General features: G+C 39.8%; 1 long non-coding RNA gene across 1 annotated transcript; it reads right to left on the bottom strand.

The window, feature by feature from the left end:
* Positions 1-288: 288 nt before the first annotated feature.
* Positions 289-1,233, bottom strand: LOC110935105. Its single transcript, XR_002588874.1, has 2 exons — positions 745-1,233; positions 289-441 (listed from the first exon to the last, which is right to left on the bottom strand). It is a non-coding gene; the product is annotated as an uncharacterized LOC110935105 (long non-coding RNA).
* Positions 1,234-8,465: the final 7,232 nt, after the last annotated feature.

Consider the following 8,465-nt stretch of genomic DNA (forward strand, 5'->3'; position numbering starts at 1 on the left):
TATGAATACATGATCATGGTTACGAGTCAAACTTACGTTTTAAGCGAATTAAGAATCATGTGTTAAACGAATGCACGTGTCAATGCATAAATGATGTATATTTTATATAAAAGATTCATTTTATTTCGATCAAAGTCTCGGATTTACAATGGCTTCAAACGAAAATACGACTACTAAAGAAACAAGCTTCCAAAAATAGAAATAAAAGACGCGTTTTCTAATTAAGGAAAATTACGAAAAAGCAGGGCGTTACAAAATACCACAAGTTTGAAATAAATAACATACAACTAATTAAGTTTCATTTCATTTCATTGCGTAATGGTCTCATACAAAGATTGGAAACAATTACAACATGTTTGAAAATAAGTTATAGTACAACAAGTATTAGAGTTTAAATGTGTTTCTAGGTAGTCCTACTAGATTCCTTGCATCATCCAAATCCTGCAATACATGTTAAAGCATAGATCAATACAAACAGTATTGGCGAGCATACAAGTTTAAGTATAAATATAAAAAATGTTTTAAACAGCCTTTTTTTTGTCATGGCAATAACTAAGTATAAGCATATGAATTAAAACACGAATGATTGCAAGTATAACACGTATGATTGCAAGTATAACACGTATGAGCATATATAGAGATTTTTTTTGTATAAAAATTCTAGCATGTTTGTGTATTCGATTGAAACTACATGTATTGCATCCCAAAGGTAATAAAGCGTAAAAAGGGATCGAGAATGCTCACATTGGTTGCGTTTGGAGATTCCTTGAAATAACGCACGAGTAAAGATTGAGAATATCCAAGAGAACGAACGTATGGTTATCCGAACGTGGCGGTTTGTATTCAACGTGAATTCTGGTTAGTCTTCCGACGAGAGTTCCGAGTTCCGACGTGATCTTCGAACCCCGGTAAAGCTCCGGTGAATGTGAAGGGGTTCGAATGAGACTATGGCGATGACGTGGTACCGTTGCGAACCTCAGGCGGCTCCGGTGAACTCCGGTTAGTCTTCCGACGTGAGCTCTGGCGAGGATACGTAGCTCCGGCAGCGTCTTCGGGTTCCCACCAGTACCTCTTCATGGTTCCGACAAGGTTTCGGCACTCCGGTGACGTCCTCGTATCTCCAAATCTCTGGCGATCTTCGAAACAACGAGAGATGGTGTGCGATGGTGTTGTCTGTGTGTAGGTTTTAGGGTAAAAAAATGATGTTGAGAGGGACATGACCCTCGTATGTGTGTGTGTATAGGTTAGTAGGCAAATGAAAGAAATTGGAGTAATATGATGTGCGGATGTTCAAAAATATATTTTAGGGTTTTCACTATAACACTAGTTATATATACTAAGTTTCAAGTGGGCTTGGGCCCAGGCCCAGAAGCCCGCTTCTCGTGTTATACGCGGCCCGTTTCTTCTACGAGATCCGTTTACGAACTCGAGCTCCATAAAGTGTCGTAAACTAAAATTTTAGATTTAAAAAAAATGAAAAATGGTGTCGGTAGTCGTTATTGGCGCATCCGTTCGTCGACTACGTAAAATCGCGTAATTTTCATCGTTGTTTGTGTTTTTTTTATTCTGTTTTTCGATCTAATTTTCTAAAAATAGAAAACGAACTTGAATTTTCTAAAAATGTAAAAATACGAAAATACGAGGCGTTACAATTATGCCCCAAATGGTTTTAAACCCAAACTATGCCTCATAAGGGCATTTTGGTCATTTTAAAGGGTGTAAAAGAGTTTAAATATTAATCTGAGTTACAGGTCTGAATAAATCAGTAAGTATACTCATTTTATCATGTTATATCAGTAGGATATCAATTATATGTGAAATTTATAACTTATAACCATTCTATGCTCCGTAGGGGCATTTTGGTAATTTCACATAGGCCTAAAGGGTCAAAACTGGAAATCTGATTTAATTTATTTCCCTACTGTTTAAAATATAAAGTTTTACTAATTACATCAGTAAGTTTAACCCCTTATGCTTAACAAGGTTCTAGTGCATACTTATGCGCTAAAAACACTTAAAAAGGCGATTTGGAGCCATTTCCGGGGTTTCTGTAAAAAGCTGATATTTTTAATATTCCAGCAGGCTCGAAATAATTTATTTAACATAACAAATCAGTAGAAAAAGGTTTGGGGTCAAAAGGGTTTGTAAAACTCATTTTATGGCTTAAAAGGGCAAAACCGGCATAAACCGAATTAATCTTAGAACACTAAGTTATGCTCAGCCTAAAATTAAATAAAAATATTCAAAAATCCCAAAATATTATTTTATAACAGTAGGTATAAGGTTTTGTATAAAAATTCGGGTTTAGATAGGCTATATGTAATTTACGCCATTTAATTACTAAAGAAGCTTTAAATTACGCTATTGAGCACTCTTAATCTACACCTCAAACTGATCTCAAATTTTAGGTGCAAGTTTATAAATCAGTAGCTAAGGTGTCTACTCTTTTACATTTTCAAAAATCACATTTTAAGGTCAAATGGGCATAATGGTCAACATATAAGCGATTAACAGAAACATGCATGTGAATAGGATATCTAATGAACCAAGTTGTATAATCTCAGAGAGTTATACCAACATGCAAATAGGTCCAAGAGAAGCTCTAAGGCAATCCTAATCTTGGCTTAAACGGGTCAGAACTGATAGTCAAAGCAATAGTCAAACTTTGCGACTTTCGGTTCCAAACCGAGCTTAAACTGAAAATTGTCGAGTTGAACATGTTGGAACATGTTCTTACATTAATTACCAAGTTATTTTAATGATCAAACAGGTTGCATGTATCCTACATTGCTAATTATGCATTAATTCGTAAATAACCTTTCTGTTGACTTTTTATGATCATCTTTGACTCGACAATTAACATAATTAGAGTGGGATTCTGGAAATACCCTTTTAAGGGTTTATTACCCACATAATTACCTACTTAAAGGTATTTTTAATTCGGGATATTAGTGGGTAATTATTGACTAATCCCGAAGTCAAACCTTAATTACGACAGTTTGACTTTTAGCTAATTAACCAAGCTAAAACGAATTAAGAAGGGTTAAGGACACTTACAAGAGTCCTAATTATGCTTAGGGATCACTAAGAATGCTTGTGGCTGACCAGAGGGCTTCAGAGAGTGAACTTGTGAACTTTGCAAGTGAATGCACAAATTGGTCACAACTTGGAAGCTCTTATATAGTAAAATCAAGTCCCTTAGATGATGCCAAACAAGTCTACACTTGTTACCAGATGTTTACAGGTGAAAAAAAAAAAAAACCCTATGCATGAAAAACCATTGGAGGAACCTCTGGTATAAGAAAACAACCCATTTAAGTCGGTTAAACAGGCTGGACAGACACCTGCAGGTGTTTTCTGTCACTGGCACCCTGACGCGGCCCGCATAAGCCTGTAAGGGGGGCTTACGCGGGTCGCATGACCTGTCAGAACCAGCCAAACAAGTTTCATTCTTTGCATTTTTGGTCCCTGGTCCTTTGTAACGTGGTTTTGAGCTTCTAAATTGCTATTTCAGCCTTCTAACTTGATTTTTAAGGGCCTTGGGACTTTTACTAACTTGGTTAAGTCCTTGACTAACCTTGTAACCACTCATAAGGCCTTAGAATTCAATGTTGACGATTTTAACCCCTCGTACACGAATTTGATCATAACTTTCTCATACGATAACGAAACTTTATGAAATTTTAACCACATATTCTAGTGAGTATATTTTATCGTTACAAAGCTTCGAGTCTGCCAAAAGGTCACTCAGAGGTATACTTTGCACATGTTGACACATTTAGCCCCTGTAGTTTGTAATCATCACTTTCTTTCATATTTAGCTTCGTATGATCCATGATTTATTCGTTTGAAGGTATAAACATTGTGTGGGGCTATTTTTGAATATAATTATTCATCGTTGACACTTTGGACTCTTATATTTACATAGTTTCCCCGTTTGTCAACTTTAGTCCCTTTAAAGTATTCTTTCTCACGTTCAGAGCTTATGACACGTGTTCATACATTATTGGACATAAATTTTCAAGGTGTTACATCCTCACCCCCTTAAAAGAAATCTCGACCTCGAGATTTATGGAAATAATTGAGGGTATTTCTCTTTCATTGTGGACTCTAACTCCCACGTATATTCAGGACCTCTGCGGGCATCCCACTTCACCTTGACAATAGGCACAAGCTTCCTTCGAAGCTTCTTTACCTGTCGATCCTCAATCGACACAGGTTTTTCCACAAATTTTAAGCTCCTGTCTATATGCACATCTGCGTGTGGTATGACTAGCGACTCGTCAGCTAGACACTTCTTCAGATTGCAGACGTGGAATACGTTATGAATACCACTGAGCTCTTCAGGTAAGTTTAACTTATAAGCCACTGATCCAATGCATTCAATGATCTCGAATGGTCCTATATACCTTGGGCTTAACTTACCTTTCTTATCGAATCACATCACCCCTTTCCAAGGTGATACTTTGAGCAAAACCTTATCGCCAACCTCAAACTTAAGAGGTTTTCGCCTCCTATCTGCATAGCTCTTCTGCCTATCTCGAGCAGCTTTTAGGCGATCACGAATCTGGACAATCTTGTCCGTTGTCTCGAAGACTATGTCAGGACCTGATAATTGAGTATCCCCTATTTCTGCCCAACAGATGGGCGTTCTGCACTTCCTACCATATAGTGCCTCAAAAGGTGCAGCCTGAATGCTGGTATGGTAGCTATTGTTGTAGGAGAACTCGACCAATGGTAGATGCCTGTCCCAACTACCACCTAGATCAATTACACATGCTCGCAGCATGTCTTCCAACGTTTGAATAGTACGCTCACTCTGCCCATCTGTCTACGGATGGTAAGCTGTATTAAAATTCAATTGGGTGCCCAGAGACTGTTGGAAACTCTTCCAAAAATGAGATGTGTATCTTGTATCCCTATCAGAGATAATAGATACTGGTACGCCATGCAAGGATACAATCTTATCCACGTATAGTTGGGCTAACATGTCAGAGCTGAAGGTCTCTTTAATGGGTAGGAAATGAGCTGACTTGGTTAGTTTGTCAACTATGACCCATATAGTATCATTTCCTTTCTTCGTCTTTGGCAACTTGGTGATGAAATCCATCGTCACCATTTCCCATTTCCAAGTGGGAATTTCAGGCTGTTGGAGCAAACCTGACAGCTTCTGATGTTCAGCTTTAACTTGAGCACACGTCAGACATTTAGCTACATAAGCAGCTATAGACTTTTTCAAGCCTATCCACCAATAATTTGCCTTTAAATCCTGGTACATCTTATCAGCTCCAGGATGAACGGAATACTTGGAACTGTGGGCTTCTTTGAGGATAACGTCACGAAGTCCCCCATATACAGGAACCCATATTCGTCCATTCAATCTCAACATTCCGTCCTTATCGTAGGACAACTGTTCTTCAGTCACTCCTAATTTTTCCTCAGGATAGTTAGCTTCCAACACAGCTTCCTTTTGTGCAGCTAACAACTTTTCATTCAAACTGTTCTTGATTTCAATGCTCTTGCATTGATCCTTGTCGGCTTCACTCTCTCCTTTCTACTTAAGGCATCAGCGACTACGTTTGCCTTTCCTGGATGGTATCTTATTTCACAGTCATAATCGTTCAGAGTTTCCATGCATCGTTGCTGCCTCATATTCAAATCCTTTTGATTGAACAAGTGTTGAAGGCTTTTGTGATCAGAATAGATCACACATTTAGTCCCATACAGATAATGCCTCCAAAGCTTAAGTGCAAATACAACGGCACCCAATTCCAAGTCATGGGTGGTGTAGTTCTTCTCGTGCACCTTTAGTTGACGTGAAGCATAGGCAATGACCTTGCCCTTTTGCATTAACACACAACCCATTCCGGTGTGTGGTGCATCACAATACACCACAAATTCTTCAATACCTTCAGGTAGAGTTAGTACTGGAGCGTTACTCAACTTCTGCTTCAAGATGTCAAAAGATTCTTGCTGTTTAGGCCCCCAGTTAAACTTAATATTCTTACGTGTTAACGAAGTTAAGGGCGCAGCAATCCTTAAGAAATTTTCAATAAAACGGCTATAGTATCCAACCAAACCTAGGAAGCTACGAATCTCTGAAGGCGTCTTTGGCTCTTGCCAGTTCATAATAGCTTCTATCTTTCTGGGATCCACTTGAATTCCACGTTCACTCACAACATGTCCAAGGAACTGGACTTCGCGAAGCCAAAATTCACACTTTGAAAACTTGGCATAGAGCTTCTCTTGATGAAGCAGCTTAAGAATGCATCGAAGATGCTTTTCGTGATCAGCTTGGCTCTTCGAGTAAATGAGGATGTCATCGATGAAGACAATGACAAATTTATCCAGATAAGGCTTGCATACGCGATTCATGAGATCCATGAATACGGCAGGTGCGTTATTGAGCCCAAAAGGCATCACTAGGAACTCGTAATGACCATAACGAGTCCTAAACGCGGTCTTGTGTACATCTTCATCCTTGACCTTTAATTGATGATAGCCTGACCTGAGATCTATCTTAGAAAAATAACTTGCTCCTTGCAACTGGTCAAACAGATCGTCGATCCTGGGCAAAGGATATCTGTTCTTGATAGTAACCTTATTAAGCTCACGGTAGTCGATGCATAAACGCATCGAGCCATCTTTCTTCTTGACGAACAGAATTGGTGCTCCCCATGGAGACGAACTAGGTCTAATAAAACCTTTAGCTAGCAAGTCATCTAGCTGTGTCCTTAATTCCTTCATCTCTGTTGGTGCTAGCCTATAAGGTGCTCTAGCAACAGGTGCAGCTCCGGGGATGATGTCAATCCTGAATTCCACTTGTCTATCTGGTGGCAAACCAGGTAGTTCTTCCGGGAAAACTTCGGGATATTCAGAAATGACCGGAATATCTTCAATCATAGGTTTTTTCTCGTCAATGGTTACCTGTTCCATATAAATGACACAACCCTTTTTCAGACATCTGGATGCCTTGAGCATAGCCACTTGCTCAGGCAATCCATGTTGAGTGTCTCCCTGAATGGTGAGTGGCTCACCAGATAGAGTCTTGATCACTACCTGTTTCTTGTTGCACATTTTCGGCTTGGTTATGCGATAACCAATCCATACCTATCACTATATCAAAGCCTGCTAGCTTAAAGGGTAACAAGGATAAAGGAAAAGAGTGGTTCCTAATGGATAGGACACATCCATCTAATACAGTCGAAACTGTTTCTATTGTTCCATCAGCTAATTCCACTTCATATTTCATACTTAGGGTTTTAACAGGTAATTTCAATAATTCACAGAACTTATTATCTACAAAAGATTTATCCGCCCCAGAATCAAATAACACTCTTGCGTAGACACCATTAATGAGAAAAGTACCTGTTATGACATTGTCATCCTGAATAGCTTCCTTCGCATCCATGCGGAAGACCCTTGCATTGGTCTTCTTTCCCTCCTCAGCCTTCTTTGCAAGTTTCGAGCAGTTGGGCCTAAGATGCCCCTTCTCATTACAATTAAAGCATGTGGCATCCTTGAGTTTCTTACAGTCTAATGCCTTGTGATCTGGGGACTTGCAAATTCCACACGCTTTTGGCTGGGATTGTGATCTTGACTCATGCCTGCATTTTCCAAAGTGGTGCTTCTTACAAACCTTGCACCGGGGTTTATCACTTGACTGTTGATCACCCTTCTTTGATTCCGACCCTTTCTTGTGGTCGTTATTCCCCTTGCGCTTCTTGTCTGAGCACCGCGAACCATCATCTTCACGCTTTCTCTTATCGGCATCAACAGCTCTTAGTGACCTCTGTCTAACTGCGTCCAGTGTAAGGGACAGAGATATGTCAGCTACCGATCGAAATGTAGTGGGTCGAGAGGCTTTGACACTCGCTTTGATTTCTGGGGCCAGACCCCCAATGAAACGGGCTATCCTCTTCGGTTCAGGTGTCACCAGGTAAGAAACTAGCCTCGACAGAGTATTGAAACTCGTGAGATAAGCCTGGCAGTCCAGGTTCTTCATTACCAGAGATAGAAAATCAGATTCTATCCTTTCCACCTCGTGCTGAGGGCAGTAGTTTTCCTTAATTAGGGTAACAAATTGTTACCAAGACATGTTGTACAGAGGTACCTTTCCGGTAGCTTGAATCAACGACTTCCACCATGCTAGGGATTCACCCTTGAAAGACTGCGACACAAACTTCACAATGTCTTTTTCAGCACAACCACTTATATCTACCACCGTGTCCATCTCATCTAGCCAAGTCATACAGTCCACAGCCCCCTTCTCCCCATTAAAATCCCGGGGTTTAAAAGACACAAAATATTTATACGTGCAACCTTTGGCACGTGGGGCATCATCAAACACAATTTTCTTGGGGCGATCACCGTTTTCATTTGAAGAATGTCTATCATCATCCTTCTTAGTCTCCTCCTTCTTAGACTTGGGTTGGACAGAGGGTGGCTTGCTGTGAGACTCCGAG

This window comes from Helianthus annuus, chromosome 4 (genome assembly GCF_002127325.2).
Source record: "Helianthus annuus cultivar XRQ/B chromosome 4, HanXRQr2.0-SUNRISE, whole genome shotgun sequence".
Classification (NCBI taxonomy): domain Eukaryota; kingdom Viridiplantae; phylum Streptophyta; class Magnoliopsida; order Asterales; family Asteraceae; genus Helianthus; species Helianthus annuus.